Source organism: Pongo abelii, chromosome 11, assembly GCF_028885655.2.
Source record: "Pongo abelii isolate AG06213 chromosome 11, NHGRI_mPonAbe1-v2.0_pri, whole genome shotgun sequence".
Lineage (NCBI taxonomy): Eukaryota > Metazoa > Chordata > Mammalia > Primates > Hominidae > Pongo > Pongo abelii.
Genome location: NC_071996.2, coordinates 116189748 through 116207849, shown reverse-complemented (window position 1 = coordinate 116207849; position 18102 = coordinate 116189748). Strand labels below are relative to the sequence as shown.

At 38.5% G+C, this 18102-nt stretch overlaps 1 protein-coding gene across 3 annotated transcripts in view; it reads right to left on the bottom strand.

Annotated features, from left to right (window-relative positions):
• The window catches only part of LOC129058114 (PC-esterase domain-containing protein 1B-like), a 34486-nt gene that overhangs the window by 10036 nt on the left and 6348 nt on the right, over positions 1-18102 (bottom strand). The gene's annotated exons all lie outside the window — the stretch shown is intronic.

Below are 18102 nucleotides of genomic sequence, written 5' to 3'. Positions count from 1 at the left end.
ATGTCTTCTTTTGAGAAGTGTCTGTTCATGTCCTTCGTCCACTTTTTGATGGGGTTGTTTTTTTCTTGTAAATTTGTTTGAGTTCATTGTAGATTCTGGATATTAGCCCTTTGTCAGATGAGTAGGTTGTGAAAATTTTCTCCCATTTTGTAGGTTGCCTGTTCACTCTGATGGTAGTTTCTTTTGCTGTGCAGAAGCTCTTTAGTTTAATTAGATCCCATTTGTCAATTTTGGCTTTTGTTGCCATTGCTTTTGGTGTTTTAGACATGAAGTCCTTGCCCATGCCAATGTCCTGAATGGTAATGCCTAGGTTTTCTTCTAGGGTTTTTATGGTTTTAGGTCTAACTTTAAGTCTTTAATCCATCTTGAATTGATTTTTGTATAAGGTGTAAGGAAGGGATCCAGTTTCAGTTTTCTACATATGGCTAGCCAGTTTTCCCAGCACCATTTATTAAATAGGGAATCCTTTCCCCATTGCTGGTTTTCATTGGGTTTGTCAAAGATCAGATAGTTGTAGATATGCAGCGTTATTTCTGAGGGCTCTGTTCTGTTCCATTGATCTATATCTCTGTTTTGGTATCAGTACCATGCTGTTTTGGTTACTGTAGCCTTGTAGTGTAGTTTGAAGTCAGGTAGTGTGATGCCTCCAGCTTTGTTCTTTTGGCTTAGGATTGACTTGGCGATGCGGGCTCTTTTTTGGTTCCATATGAACTTTAAAGTCGTTTTTTCCAATTCTGTGAAGAAAGTCATTGGTAGCTTGATGGGGATGGCATTGAATCTATAAGTTAACTTGGGAAGTATGGCCATTTTCATGATATTGATTCTTCCTACCCGTGAACTTGGAATGTTCTTCCATTTGTTTGTATCCTCTTTTATTTCCTTGAGCAGTGGTTTGTAGTTCTCCTTGAAGAGGTCCTTCACATCCCTTATAAGTTGGATTCCTAGGTATTTCATTCTCTTTGAAGCAATTGTGAATGGGAGTTCACTCATGATTTGGCTCTCTGTTTATCTGTTATTGGTATATAAGAATGTTTGTGATTTTTGCACATTGATTTTGTATCCTGAGACTTTGCTGAAGTTGCTTATCAGCTTAAGGAGATTTTGGACTGAGACAATGGGGTTTTCTAGATATACAATCATGTCATCTGCAAACAGGGACAATTTGACTTCCTCTTTTCCTAATTGAATACCCTTTATTTCCTTCTCCTGCCTAATTGCCCTGGCCAGAACTTCCAACACTATGTTGAATAGGAGTGGTGAGAGACGGCATCCCTGTCTTGTGCCAGTTTTCAAAGGGAATGCTTCCAGTTTTTGCCCATTCAGTATGATATTGGCTGTGGGTTTGTCATAGATAGCTCTTAATATTTTGAGATACGTCCCATCAATACCTAATTTATTGAGAGTTTTTAGTATGAAGGGTTGTTGAGTTTTGTCAAAGGCCTTTTCTACATCTATTGAGATAATCATGTGGTTTTTGTCTTTGGTTCTGTTTATATGCTGGATTACATTTATTGATTTGTGTATGTTGAACCAGCCTGGCATCCCAGGGATGAAGCCCACTGGATCATGGTGGATAAGCTTTTTGATGTGCTGCTGGATTTGGTTTGCCAGTATTTTATTGAGGATTTTTGCATCAATGTTCATCAAGGATATTGGTCTAAAATTCTCTTCTTTGATTGTGTGTCTGCCCAGCTTTGGTATCAGGATGATGCTGGCCTCATAAAATGAGTTAGGGAGGATTCCCTCTTTTTCTATTGATTGGAATAGTTTCAGAAGGAATGATACCAGTTCCTCCTTGTACCTCTGGTAGAATTCGTCTGTGAATCCATCTGGTCCTCGACTCTTTTTGGTCGGTAAGCTATTGATTATTGCCATAATTTCAGAGCCTGTTATTGGTCTATTCAGAGATTCAACTTCTTCCTGATTTAGTCTTGGGAGGGTGTATGTGTTGAGGAATTTATCCATGTCTTCTAGATTTTCTAGTTTCTTTGTGTAGAGGTGTTTGTAGTATTCTCTGATGGTAGTTTGTATTTCTGTGGGATCGGTGGTGATATCCCCTTTATCATTTTTTTTTTGCGTCTATTTGAGTCTTCTCTCTTTTCTTCTTTATTAGTCTTGGTAGCGGTCTATCAATTTATTGATCCTTTCAAGAAACCAGCTCCTGGATTCATTAATTTTTTGAAAGGTTTTTTGTGTCTCTATTTCCTTCAGTTCTGTTCTGATGTTAGTTATTTCTTGCCTCCCGCCAGCTTTTGAATGTGTTTGCTCTTGCTTTTCTAGTTCTTTTAATTGTGATGTTAGGGTGTCAATTTTGGATCTTTCCTGCTTTCTCTTGTGGGTATTTAGTGCTATAAATTTCCCCCTACCTGCTGCTTTGAATGTGTCCCAGAGATTCTGGTATGTTGTATCTTTCTTCTCGTTGGTTTCAAAGAACATCTTTATTTCTGCCTTCATTTCATTATGTACCCAGTAGTCATTCAGGAGCAGGTTGTTCAGTTTCCATGTAGTTGAGTAGTTTTGAGTGAGTTTCTTAATCCTGAGTTCTAGTTTGATTGCACTGTGGTCTGAGAGACAGTTTGTTATAATTTCTGATCTTTTACATTTGCTGAGGAGAGCTTTACTTCCAACTATGTGGTCAATTTTGGAATAGGTGTGGTGTGGTGCTGAAAAAAATGTATATTCTGTTGATTTGGGGTGGAGAGTTCTGTAGATGTCTATTAGGTCCGCTTGGTGCAGAGCTGAGTTCAATTCCCGGGTATCCTTGTTAACTTTCTGTCTTGTTGATCTGTCTAATGTTGACAGTGGGGTGTTAAAGTCTCCCATTATTATTGTGTGGGAGTCTAAGTCTCTTTGTAGGTCATTCAGGACTTGCTTTATGAATCTGGGTGCTCCTGTATTGGGTGCATATATATTTAGGATAGTTAGCTCTTCTTGTTGAATTGATCCCTTTACCATTATGTAATGGTCTTCTTTGTCTTTTTTGGTCTTTGTTGGTTTAAAGTCTGTTTTATCAGAGACTAGGATTGCAACCCCTGCCTTTTTTGTTTTCCATTTGCTTGGTAGATCTTCCTCCATCCTTTTATTTTGAGCCTATGTGTGTCTCTGCATGTGAGATGGGTTTCCTGAATACAGCACACTGATGGGTCTTGACTCTTTATCCAATTTGCCAGTGTGTGTCTTTTAATTGGAGCATTTAGTCCATTTACATTTAAAGTTAATATGGTTATGTGTGAATTTGATCCTGTCATTATGATGTTAGCTGGCTATTTTGCTCATTAGTTGATGCAGTTTCTTCCTAGCCTTGATGGTCTTTACAATTTGGCATGATTTTGCAGTGGCTAGTACCACTTGTTCCTTTCCATGTTTAGTGCTTCCTTCAGGAGCTCTTGTAGGGCAGGCCTGGTGGTGACAAAATCTCTCAGCATTTGCTTGTCTGTAAAGTATTTTATTTCTCCTTCACTTATGAACCTTAGTTTGGCTGGATATGAAATTCTGGGTTGAAAATTCTTTTCTTTAAGAATGTTGAATATTGGCCCCCACTCTCTTCTGGCTTGTAGAGTTTCTGCCAAGAGATCCACTGTTAGTCTGATGGGCTTCCCTTTGTGGGTAACCCGACCTTTCTCTCTGGCTGCCCTTAACATTTTTTCCTTCATTTCAAGTTTGGTGAATCTGACAATTATGTTTCTTGGAGTTGCTCTTCTCGAGGAGTATCTTTGTGGCGTTCTCTGTATTTCCTGAATCTGAATGTTGGCCTGCCTTGCTAGATTGGGGAAGTTCTCCTGGATAATATCCTGCAGAGTGTTTTCCAACTTGGTTCCATTCTCCTCGTCACTCTCAGGTACACCAATCAGACGTAGATTTGGTCTATTCACATAGTCCCATATTTCTTGGAGGCTTTGTTTCTTTTTATTCTTTTTTCTCTAAACTTCCCTTCTCGCTTCATTTCATTCATTTCATCTTCCATCACTGATACCCTTTCTTCCAGTTGATTGCATCGGCTCCTGAGGGTTCTGCATTCTTCATGTAGTTCTCGAGCCTTGGCTTTCAGCTCCATCAGCTCCTTTAAGCACTTCCCTGTATTGGTTATTCTAGTTATACAGTCGTCTAAATTTTTTTCAAAGTTTTCAACTTCTTTGCCTTTGGTTTGAATTTCCTCCTGTAGTTTGGAGTAGTTTGATCGTCTGAAGCCTTCTTCTCTCAATTCGTCAAAGTCATTCTCCATCCAGCTTTGTTCCGTTGCTGGTGAGGAGCTGCATTCCTTTGGAGGAGGAGAGGTGCTCTGCTTTTTAGAGTTTCCAGTTTTTCTGCTCTGTTTTTTCCCCATATTTGTGGTTTTATCTACTTTTGGTCTTTGATGATGGTGATGTACAGATGGGTTTTTGGTGTGGATGTCCTTTTTGTTTGTTAGGTTTCCTTCTAACAGACAGGACCCTCAGCTGCAGGTCTGTTGGAATTTGCTAGAGGTCCACTCCAGACCCTGTTTGCCTGGGTACCAGCAGCGGTAGCTGCAGAACAGCGGATTTTCGTGAACCATGAATGCTGCTGTCTGATCGTTCCTCTGGAAGTTTTGTCTCAGAGGAGTACCCGGCCGTGTGAGGTGTCAGTCTGCCCCTATTGGGGGGTGCCTCCCAGTTAGGCTGCTCGGGGTTCAGGGGTCAGGGACCCACTTGAGGAGGCAGTCTGCCCGTTCTCAGATCTCCAGCTGCGTGCTGGGAGAACCACTGCTCTCTTCAAAGCTGTCAGATAGGGACATTTAAGTCTGCAGAGGTTACTACTGTCTTTTTATTTGTCTGTGTCCTGCCCCCAGAGGTGGAGCCTACAGAGGCCGGCAGGCCTACTTGAGCTGTGGTGAAGTTCGAGCTTCCTGGCTGCTTTGTTTACCTAAGCAAGCCTGGGCAATGGCGGGCGCCCTTCCCCCAGCCTCGCTGCCGCCTTGCAGTTTGATCTCAGACTGCTGTGCTAGCAATCAGCGAGACTCCGTGGGCGTAGGACCCTCAGAGCCAGGTGCGGGATATAATCTCCTGGTGCGCCATTTTTTTAAGCCCGTTGGAAAAGCGCAGTATTGGGGTGGGAGTGACTCGATTTTCCAGGTGCCATCTGTCACCCCTTTCTTTGACTAGGAAAGAGAACTCCCTGACCCCTTGCGCTTCCTGAGTGAGGCAATGCCTCGCCCTGCTTCGGCTTGTGCACGGTGCACTGCACCCACTGTCCTGCGCCCACTGTCTGGCACTCCCTAGTGAGATGAACCCGGTACCTCAGATGGAAATGCAGAAATCACCCGTCTTCTGCGTCGCTCACGCTGGGAGCTGTAGACTGGAGCTGTTCCTATTCGGCCATCTTGGCTCCAGCCGGCCCTATTCTTTAGCTAGAATTTTAAAGCTGGCTCATGCTTCTGTGTTATGTGAAAAAATAATTAAGGATGCATCTACGAGGATTTTGTACTCTACAGGGTCCAGAAAGAAAAGAAGTGCTCTGATGGAAGCCCTCCTGGGTCTGGACACCTTTCATTGCACCAAGGCTGTTGTCTCCAAGAGTTTTATGTTAAACTGTCTTTTATCCAACTCTGCTGGTTGCTTTTCTAATCATCTGAGTTTTAATAAATATAATTTCCCTTGTTTGTTCTGCCTGTAAAAGACATTTTTAACAATTGTTTGAATTTTACACTTAAATATTTATTTTGGCCTATTGTTTCTACTAAATTTTAAACATTGTTTAAATTATCACCTTTTCTAGAAATTACATGTCACTTCCTGAGAATTTTAAAAGAGAATAAGAACAAAGTAAATATGAGCTAATTTGCAAAACACCAGTTGATATTGTAACTTTTTATGCATAAGTGTTTTTTTCTTCCTTTCTAACATGATTGTCAATCATATTTTATATATTTTTTTGTATCCATCACTAGCACCTAATAGGGCCATGGAGATAGTAGACACTCAGTAAATATTTGTTGGCTTTTTGGTTCAGAAACACAATCAACCAGTGTTTTGAAAATGGACTTTTCATAATCTTCAGCTTCAAATAAATCATACTAATTTATTGAACTTAGAATTTAACCAAACCTCATTTTTTTATTGCTTCCTAGAACAAACTTTTGGTTCTCTCCAACTCTCCAAATTTGAATGAAATTCTGTTGGTTTGATCTTGACTGTTATCTAGATCTCCACATGTTAATAGGAACGAAGTGTTAACTTGCCCTAATTATGAATGATTTCATCTAGTACCATACAGCTAGGAAATCATGGATAATCTTGTCCCTTGAATTTATAATAAATATATTTCAACTATCTTCTATATAGAGGCTTATCTGTAATTTTTAGAGATCAGACTAAAGCTACAGGCTCTTTGGGGTGTATCTCTATACTTTTAAAATGTTTGATTAAGGAAGTTACTCAAAAAATGTATCTTTTTGCTAATAAATAAAAGTATAATAATGAATCCTGGAAGGAAAAATTGGAGATGAATTTAGAATGTTGTATATGCAATGGAAATTTTGAGTTAACAATTTAGATAGTATTAAGGCAAATCACTTGAAAAGTCCACATGAAATCCATGTCAAATAATTGTTAGGAAATAGAAAAGGTATGTTAATATGCATGACATCTTCATGAAACCAAGTCATTTTTTTTCTGATCTACTCTGAGCTTCAGAATGGGGGCAAGATTTAAACTTCAGAATCTGAAGAAGCTTTTTAAAAAGCAAAAAAAGTTTGCATGAAAATTTTATTTTACTTAAAGTTCAATCAATATGAAATAATATTCATTGCAAGTAAGTCAAATCATAAATATTGTAAAGCCTCTGCTAATCCTGTGCTTGCTGCCATAAAGCAGACATAAAAAATAAAATAAAAAGGCAAATATTTGTTCTCATAGTTTATTCCTATTAAAGGAAAAATTTTTTAAAACAATAAAAAGTGAAATAATAAAAAATATCCCTCAAGATTAAAAACAGAAGACATATCACAGGGCAATATTTATTTGCAAACATATTCTTTGATGTAGTCCTGTGTTTAACCAAATGTCATTCCCTTCTTTTTTACCTCCCTCCCTTCTCTCCCCAAACATGGCTGAGCATCTTCTGCATGTCAGGCTCTGTGCAGGGTATAGGGTGACAAGGAAGAACAAAGCCCAGCTTCTGACCTCAAATGCAAAGCATAATTAAAATCTTCAAGAATCCTCATTTGACAGCTCAAACATCCAAACACCAAGAGCTGGAGGAAGGGGGTTGTCTCTCCTCACTAATGATCTTTGGGTTCTTAAAGGACTTTTAGCCCCACCCATGGTGTCTCCCAGTCATAAAACCTGTTGATTATGGGATTGTAGCCTGCCCTATACATCTATACTGGACATCTTCATGGAACCAAGTCAATTTTTCTAATCCAGCCTCAGCTTCAGAACAGGGACAAGATTAAAATGAAGTGAACTATTTAGGAGGCAATAGGGGCATTATTTATGTAGCATTACTAAATAAGACTAAGAGGTTAAGTCAGAACTCAAACTTTAGATTATGTTGTCTCAAGGTCATTTTCATTAGTCTAAAATATTCTGAACTTCACCACTCAAGTGTTGTTACTCCTGAAATCTTGGGAAATAATGTGGATCAACAAGACTTAGAATCAAATAAAGGAAAATCTACTGTGGGTAAGGAATGTGTATCTTAAGGGAAAGAATGGTACTCCCTAAAGTTATCATGACCTACAAGTAAAGAAATCATATAATTCCTGGCACACAATAAGTGATCAATAAAAATTATTAAGGGAAATATCTATGTCAAAATGATGTATAGCTTTCAGAAGACAGATGTGGGGAACTACCTTCAAAGATATTTCCATGCCAGTGTCTGTGGCCCAGTCTGAGGAGACAGGTGTCCTCTTATTTCTACGCCCAGGTCAGTGTTTATATGTGGGAGGGGTTTCAAGAGATTATTGTGTTTCCATTTTTTGACTTTTATTTCAGGAATGGTATGTCTGGCTGCCTTGTTCCTCTTGGCCCTTCTGGTTCTGGTATCATAAGTTGTATGAAAGGGAACTGAGGACTCTGCTTCTACTTTCTTCCTTATTGGAAAGATTTACCAGGTTTACTCATTAAGGGGATGGTGATGTTCCAGGTGGGCTGCAAGGCTAAGTTTCTTTTCTTTATCTGAAATGTTTTTAACCCCTTCCTCAGATCCAGATTGTAAGACCACATCCATGGGAAGTTTGACAGTGACACTGGAATCTAGAGTATTGCCATTCTTTTGATTCTAGTTCCTGAAATGTTATTAAACAGATGAAATTACATAGTACTTTCTAAGCCTCTCCATAACCATCCTGTGCTGAAATAATTAAGACTTTAAAGCAATGATGCCAGCTTAGTTCAACTCACAAACATGGGGCTCAGATTAGAGACTGTTTGAAAAGGTGAGTAATCTTAGTGCTGGTGACTTTAAATTCTGAAGTTGCCTATGAGGAGTGTCGAGTCTGACTAAACCTGACAGTTTGCTTATTCCTTATGAAAATATTAGGTGTCAGGGCAATGGCTCAACAGAAATGACTCTCACACATTCCTTCAAGTAGGAAAAGGAGAGACATGCTGGTTCTTTTTATGTCTTATTAGGGATATGCCTAAGAGTCCCTGGGAGGCAAAAAGGGGTCACACAGAACAGACAAGTCTCAGCTCACAGTATTATTAATTTGAGGAAGAATGGGTTGGTAGAAAAACTTAAAACTTCCAGGAATCAAGAGTCTTAGGGAAAAAAGGCACACTTTACCCAGAAAACCGGGGCTTATTGGATGAGTGGTAAAGGGAATTGGCAAGGAAGAGACAGGCTCTGCAGGCAGGGAAGTGGACAATTGTGTATTCTTTATGGCCCCAAACCTGGTGAATGACCTTTCTTCTCTCATTCTGTAGTGTTTGTCCCTGATGTATCTTTGGGCTGGCACCAGCCTACTTTAGCAAATTGTGTTAATTCTGGATTTGTGGGGCTTAAACAATTATTACAGTTTGGGTGCAACATCTGAGGAAACATGTTCCTTGATTTGAAGTTCTGGAATTCAAGCAATTTAGCTTGTTCTTTCAGCTAGAAACAGAAGTAGGGAATATTTCCTAGGTTCTATGTCTTCCTACTATTTTTCACTTCTATTTCTTTGTGTTTTTATTTCTATTCCAACTGTTTGACTTTATTTAGGTTTTAATGTTGTAAATGACCTCAACTTCTGTTAGGGAGTGGAGGCTAGATATAATGTGATACAATTTCTTTTTCTTTTTTTGTGTGTGATAAGTTGTGTGGTGTCATAACTAATCTGAAAAGTTAAACAGATGTCTTTGAGGAAAGAAAACTGAGATTATGCTATAATCATTTAGTTAATATTCTGGTTGCTCAGGAAAAAATCTTAGTCATGTTTGCATCCTTTCTTTTCCTCACATCCCATATCCAAATCATCAGCAAAGCTCCAGGCTTTAATCCCAAATATCTCCCAAATCAACCTTTTCTCACCAACTCCAGCAAAATCATCCTTGCCCAAGCCTTGAAAGAAAGTTGGGATTTGCAATGGTCTTCTAACTTACCACCTTCATTTCACTCTGCCTCCTCCCCATTCTCAACCCATAGCCAGAATGGTCCTTTTAAAACCTAAAGGATCATATGATTTTTTCATGTTTCTCATCTCAGAATAAAAACCGAAATGCTTATTATGGCCTATAAGGCTAAGGATGAAACCTGATTGATCTGAGCTAACCAGCTACCCCTTCCCAGCTTGATCCTTCTGCTACTTAAAACTCATTGAATATGACAACATACATCTACCTTGAAACATCAGGGTTTCACCCTTTTCCCTAAATATCTTCATGACTTGGTCCTTCACCTCCTTCAGCTCTGTGCTAAATGTAACTTCCGCAGTGCCTTTCATGATCATCTGATATCTGATAGCGCCATACTCCTTGCCAAGCCACACTGCCTCCTTTACGTTTCTCCTAGCACTTATTAGTGTTTCACTATATTTGTTAGTCTCCCTTGTTAGCAATGTTTGTAGAGACCTTTCTCACTAGATTTATCCCCAGACACTAGTCAGTTTCAGACACATTGTATGTTTCAACAAACATCTGTTGACTAAACATCGAGGAAGTTAATAATCAGGGTTAGTCTTCTACATAGGAGAAGTAGATGTAACCACCGAGGGGTTCAAAAGTTGGGTCTACTCTCTGTTTACTCACCTATTTTATCCAAGTCTTATTAACATGAGGTTGCATTCCACAGTTAAGAGGAGAAATTAAATACTAGTTAGCTACCATGGCTGCTGTTCAGGAAGGGGTTCTGGACCTCTGTCAGGACAGCCATGGGACTTGTGACCAGTTGGTAAAAGTCATAATTCATATCCAGATCTGATATATAAGCCCATTACTCCATCATAGTCTACAATTTTGCCTAGGGTTAGCCATGGAAAAAAATGCCCTTTTGTATACAAAATTATTGGCCTGTTTCTTTCTCTAGTGCATCAAAAGTTATGATATACACATACCCTAATCACTGGGATTATACATACTGAGATCATACCCAATGGGACAGATAAAATCTTTCTCCAACTGTGGCTATGGTAATTGTTTCTTTTCCTGGCCACATCATTTTGGACTTCTGGTTTGCTGACTCATTTCCTGTGTTTCATATTGTTCTTTTCTATAATGCTTTCTCACATCATGGAGTTTTACATTAATTGGAGAATATTTTTATTTGTATAATGGTAGACCACTAGAAGTTCAGATTTTAAATACAGAGCTATCTATAGTGACTATTGCTATAGAGTCAGTCAGTCATCTGTCTTCTAAATTGCCCAGACTTCGAGGTTTTTCAAAACACTGGTGCATGTTTTTCCTTAACTATAATATAAAATGGCAATAACAATGTCTACCTAAGAGGACTGTAGTGAGATTTAAATTAGATAATACCCATAGAGCTTTTGGAAGAGTAGGTGGCACAAGGTAAGCCATCTCTTGTTAATTACTATTGTTTACTTCAGTAGTAAGGTGACATTGTCTGTGTTCTTTGCTTTTCTTCTCTGTATTTGAGGATGTATGTGTGTTGGGAGGAAGGGTGGGACCCTACTCTGCTTTTTGGCTGGAAAAGCAATTTCTGGATTGAATCCAATCAGCAAAATGATTCCTTTTTTGGGAAATTATGATTTTTGTGGCATTTCTGTTATAACACTATTGACTAGAGGGCTCATTTTGAGTGCTGCCTCAGCCTTCTTGGATTTTCATTTTAGACAGTTTACATTTTCTGTCTGCTATGCTGCATTTGTTTATGGGATTCAGTTTAGCTCCACAGATGTTCACTGATCAACTGCTATTGATTGGATGCTAGGGATACAATGGCAATTGATGCAATACCCCCACCTCAGAGATCTTTGTCCAATTAATTACATATGTGCCCAAATTATAATCTATAGTATCCTGGGGTTTTGCTTTTTGCCACATCTTTCTCAAGTCTGTGAACCAGGAGACAACATCATTCTAACCTGGAAAAATCAGTGCCAGCTCACTGCTGGATTTGACTCAAATCAGCAACCCATACTCATCTAATCCCACATAGTTCCTAATGACATCAGTGGGAATTCTGAGGGTGTATCTGAGAAGAATTTTGTTCACTCTTTGCATTCTTTCTAAGTATAAGCATATGTACCCAGGAAGTTTGATGCTTATCTGTTCTTCCTCAGGCTTCAACATGCCAGCCACCCACTGCTGTGGAACTGTTGAGAACACTTGAGACACATGGTTCTTCAGAATGAGATAAAGAGCTAGAAGTAATTTATAAATTATTAGATCTAAAAGGAGCCCATGGAGATTATCCTGCTGCCAGGTTCTGGAATCTAGCTCAAACTATGCATTTGACTGATGAGTTACATTAACGAGGTTATAACAGATTACTCAAGGATGCCCTGTGACATCTCAAGGGTCACCCAGCTGGTTGTGGTTTAGGCAGAACTAAGAGTTGCATCTTCTTTTAACACAGTTTTCTGTAACTGTGGAGTGTCTGTGTACTTCAATTCTCAACTTCTGTGATGCTGTCAGCTATTACTCTATTTATCTTAAAAGTCTCAATATTGGAATATGACTTCCTTAAAGGCCAGAGTTGCTAAAGAATTAGGAAAATGATTTAATTTGCCATGAAAAAGATGTGACTATTAACACCTCTTAGAGAATTTCTTTCTTCTATTAGGCTTTCACAAATGTAAAATGCATTCATTATTCAAATGTACTATGTGAAGGTGCTTGGGAATTAGTATGCTTAAATTCTATGTCATTGCCTTAGGTCTCTCTATGCAGTGCTTGGACTCTATGCAGTCTTTGGTGGAGAGAGAAAAGAGATGGGAGTTATGGAATGGTTAGTGGGTGAAGAGCTAGTTCTTTTGCAATTAAGATTAAAAAAAAAACAAGATGGAACTGCTTCCTGATTTATATTTTGCCCAGTTAATTACATATGTGCCCAAATTATAATCTAACATAACCTACAGAATTTTTCAGAAAGGAGGGAGCCTTAGAGACCATTAAGTCAAAAGCTGGAAGAAAGGAGACTAACTGAATATCATCCCCTGTAGGAAGATAAGATGCTAATTTTTAGAGGCACTCAGCCTCTAAAATCAATTTTTCTTAACATTGAGAATTATTGAGTGGCTGGAAAAGCATCTTACTCTATGAAATATAGTCACTGTTTAGTGCCTTTCCATTTTATTTACTATTTGAAGCATACAACAGCTAGTTAACCAACTACTTATAAAATATATTTAATGTTTACAGGCACTCAGTGTGGTTATAAAATGATTTTAAGGGTATACAAATATGGTACATTAACCACATTTCATGAACTATGGTTCCCTCTGGAAAAACAAAAACGTTTTCCCTGGCATCCTGCAGCATCTCATCCTGAAGTTTTGTAAATGACCCATACTGCTCAAACTGGCTGCCTCATTGGCTTTTGATGCCAGCCACTTTAGAGCACACACCAGAAAGATCAATATAACCCCTACATAAGTGATAGAGCACCATGCACTCAAAGGCTGTTAGACTCTTCGATAAAGAACGGCTTGACAGATGCAGTGAAATTAAGCAGCACGCACAAAACCCAAGTAAAGAGGTTGTAGGGCTGTAGTCTTTTTTCAGTGCACAGTGGATTGATGGGTGCACCGTGACACAAGATGCACTGAGATGAGACTTGGTCCCTGCCATGTGTATGCATTAGCGAGTTTACGGTCTATGAAAACATGGGGAGAGTCCAACAAAGGATGGGATAAGAATGGAGCCTTTTTCAAAGGAACCTACTTCAGAGAATTATGATAAGCGAGACATAAGAGGATCTAGCATAAATTTAACAGCAAGGAAATGTTCAACGCTATTTATTTTCAGGCAATATCCTAGTTCCCTGAAAACACTCTACATCACAATGTACTAATCTCTATCTTTCATTATTAAAATTCCATGGCATTGATTATTGAGAAAATGTGATGGAAATGTTGCTTTCAATTTCCCGTTCATGTAATGAAGCTGAATGTGTGATGATGTTCATTTTGTCTTGTTTACTTTGCATGTACCTCCTGCAGCATGCAGCCTGGCAGAAGGGCTTCTACCCCAGGAATACGCCACACTATAGCTGGGGAAAGGATGCAAAGACAGAGAGTCAGGGCAGCCTGGAGTAAACCCATACTTTGATTTGTCATATAGCGGGGCAGTATTACTAGAAGGGGTAGTCAATGTAAAGTTCTAACCAAAGATAGTTGATGGGAAAGTAGACCAATTTCTTAACCAAAAGTTTTTAAAAAAGCATAAACTATAAAGAAGTAGATAATGTTAAGGAATAAAAATAGACAATAAAAATTGTTTAGTGGGAGCTGTAGCTTACAGTGCAATGTGTTTCAGTTCTCTGGGCCACTTCAAAACGTGCTAGACGGGAGTTCCAGTTTTGGTTCAGCATGTAAGAAGCTTGGAAGTCATCACTCCATTCTAACAGTTAAAATACTGAATAAACTGAAAGGCAACAAATCTTAGATCCCTCAGAGAATTGAGAACACAGGGCAAACCATTATCCCCCAAATTGGGGACAGACTGGTAAATACAGAGAAGCACAACTTAAAGGAGAATAAACCTTGTGGGAGCTGGTTCAAGAGAGGAAAACTTAAACTGTAATTGATTAATTGCTGAAGGCTCAGTATGAACAAATCTGAATGCTAAAAACTCCAGGAGAGCCCAGTTTTAGGTGAGCCCCATGTTTTCTAGGTTCTACTTTCAGGAACTCTACCAGGTTCTCACAGTAAAAAGGAAAGAAATATTCCCTATCTTTTCTGCATGGAGAGGGAAAAAGCAGCCATCGTGAAATATGCTCAGAGAATTCTGTTATTCCTAACACGTGCTGCCCTCAAGAGAAACTATTTTGCTGGAACCTAATCTACTGGGGTTTTATCAGAGCCTAACTGACATCAAAGAAGGGAAGTACCCAACTCCAGCCCCCTCTAAGCCATCCTGTCCCACTAAGTAGGGGAAAAAACTTAGAAGCACTTGTGAAGATTAGAGCCCAGCAATACAGCCTCATTATATGACTGAGACCTAATCACAGGACTATAGCATGCTTCTCCTCCCACCATACCTTACTACCATATAACTAAAAGCTTATTTACTACAGTTCCTTTTACCTAGTACATCATGTCCAGCTTTCAACAAAAAACTACACGGCATACTAAAAGGAAAAAAAAAAAACCCACAGTTTGCAGAGACAGAACAAGCTCAGAACCAGACTCACATATAGCAGTGATTTTGAAATTATCAAACCAGTAATTTAAAACAACTATTATTAATATGCTAGAGATTCTAATAGAAAAAGGTAGACAACACTCAAGAACAGATTAGGTAATTCAGCAGAGAGATGGAATTCTAAGAATCAAAAAGAATTGTAGAAGCCAAAAACACTGTAACATAAATGAAGAATGCCTTTGATGGTGTGGTTAGTAGATTAGACATATCTGAGGAAAGAATTAATGAGCTTGAGGATATGTCCACAGAAACTTCCACAACTAAAAAGCAGAGAGTGGAGTGATATATTTAAAATGTTGAGAAAAAAGGAAAAAAAATACCAACCTAGAATTTTGTATCTTTTACATTATTCTTCAAAGTGAAGGAGAAGTACAGATATAGCTGATTGTATTATGCTTCACTTTATAGCACTTTGCAGATATTATGATTCTTACAAATTAAAGGTTTGTGGCAATCCTGCATTGAGCAAGTCTATCCATGGTATTTTCCCAACATGTGCTCAATTTGTGTCTCTGTGATATATTGGTAATTCTTACAATAATTCATACTTTTATTATTATTATTGTATCTGTTATGGTGATTTATGGTCAGCAATCTTTGATTTTACTACTGTAATTGTTTTGGGATGCCATGAACTGCACTCATATAAGAGGGCAAGCTTAACTGATAAATATCATGTGTGCGCTGCCTGCCCCACTGACTCGCCATTCCCCCATCCCTCTGCCTTGTCTCAGGCCTCCATTTTCTCTGAAGCACAACAATATTTAAATTAGGCCAATTAATAACCCTATGATAGCCTCTAAGTGTTCAAGTAGAAGAGTTGCAGGTCTCTCACTTAGAATCAAAAGCTAGAAATAATTAAACTTAGTGAGGAAGGCAGGTCAAAATGTGAGATAAGTTGGAAGATAGGCTTCTTGTGTTAAACAGTTTAGCCAAGTTGTGAACGCAAAAGTTCTTGAAGAAAATAAAAAGTGCTACTCCAGTGAACACATGAATGATAAGAAAGCAAAACAGCCTTATTGCAAATATGGAGAAAGTCTTAGTGATCTGGATAGAAGATCAAACCAGCTACAACATTCCATTAAGCCAAAGCCCAATCCAGAGCAAGGCTGTAACTCTCTTCAATTTTTTGAAGGCCAAGAGAGGTGAGGAAGCTGCAGAAGAAAAGTAGAAAGCTAGTTGATCTAGCAAAGACAATGATGAAGGTGGACATATTAAACAACAAATTTCCATTGTAGAGGTAAGAGCCTTATATTGGAAGATGCCATCTAGGATTTTCATAGCTAGAGAAGTCAATGTCTGGCTTCAAGGCTACAAAGGACAGGGAGAATCTCTTGTTAGGGACTAATGCTGGTGGCTTGAAGTTGAAGCCAACGATTACCATTCTGAAAATCCTAGAACTCTTAAGAATTATGCTAAATTTACTCTGGCTGTGTTCTGTAAATGGAACAACAAAACCTGGATGACAGCACATCTGTTTACTGCATGGTTTTCTTAATATATATTTTAAGCCCACTGATGAGACCTATTGCTCAGAAAAAAAAGATTCCTGTCAAAATATTCCTGCTCATTGACAATGCACCTGATCATCCAAAAGCTACAATGAAGATATATAAACAGATTAATGTTGTTTTCATGACTGCTAACATAACATCCATTCTGCAGCTCATGGATCAAGAAGCAATTTCAACTCTTAATTATTATTTAAGAAATACGTTTCATAAAGCTATAGCTGCCATACATAGTGATTCCTCTGATGGATCTGGGCAAAATAAATTGAAAATGTTCTGGAAAGAATTCACTTTAGATGCCATTAAGAACATTCTTTATTCATGGGAAGATGTCAAAATATCAACATTAACAGAGGTCTGGAAGAAGCTGATTCTAACCCTCATCGATGACTTTGAGGGTTTAAAACTTCAGTGGAGGAAGCAACTGCAGATGTGGTCGAAATAGCAAGGGAACCAGAATTAGAAGTGAAGCCTAAAGATGTGACTACATTGCTATAATCTCATGATAAAACTTGAACGAATGAGGAGTTCGTTCTTATAAATGAGCACAGAAAATAGTTTCCTGAGATGGAAACTTCTCCGGTGAAGATGCTCTGAACATTGTTGAAATGACAATAAAAGATCTAAAATGTTACATAAACTTAGTTTATAAAGCAGTATGCAGGGTTTGAGAGTATTGATTCAATTTTGAAAGAAGTTCTACTGTGAGTAAAATGCTGTCAAACAGCACTGCATGCTACAGATAAATATTTTGTGAAACAAAGAGTCAATTGATACAGCAACTTCAACGTTATATTTTAAGAAACTGACACAGCCACCTCAACCTTCAGGGACTACTACACTGATCAGTCAGTAGCCATCAATATGGAGGCAAGACCTTCCACCAACAAAAAGATTACAACTTGTTAAAGGCTCGGATGATAGCTAGCATTTTTTGGCAATAAAAATTTTTAAATTAAGTTATGTCCATTGGGTTCTTTAGACTTACTTCTATTGCACACTTACTGGACTACAGTAGCGTGTAAATCTAACTTTTGTATGCACTGAGAAACCGAAAAATCCATGACTTGCTTTGAGACATTCGCTTTATTGTGGTGGTCTGGAACCAAACCCACAATATCTCTGAGGGATGCCTATTAAGACTTTCCCAAACAAACAAAAATAGAGAATATTTGTTGCCAGTAAACCTGCCTTGCAAAAAATGTTAAAAGAAGTTTTTCAGAGAGGATAATAATATAGGTCAGAAATTTTGCTTCACATAAAGAAGAGCATCAGAGAAGGAATAAGGTAAAAAAAAAAAAGAACTTATTTTTCTCTACTTAATTGGCTGAATATACAACAGTTTGTTAAAAATAATAATAGCAGGCTGGGCACGGTGGCTCACGCCTGTAATCCCAGCACTTTAGGAGGCCAAGGTGGGCGGATCATGAGGTCAGGAGATTGAGACCATCCTGGCTAACCCAGTGAAACCCCATCTCTACTAAAAATACAAAAAATTGGTGGGGCGTGGTGGCAGGCACCTGTAATCCCAGCTACTCAGGAGGCTGAGGCAGAAGAATGGCGTGAACCCAGGAGGCGGAGGTTGCAGTGAGCCGAGATCACACCACTGCACTCCAGCCTGGGCTACAGAGTGAGACTCCATCTCAAATAAATAAATAAATAAATAAATAAATAAATAAATAAAAATAGCAATAATGTATTTAGTGATTGTAACTTATGGATAACCTTGCACTATCCATGAGGCAGTATAGTGTTATTCAAAAGTAGATTTGGATTAGATGCAAATGTATATTGAAAATACCACAGCAACCACTAAAAAA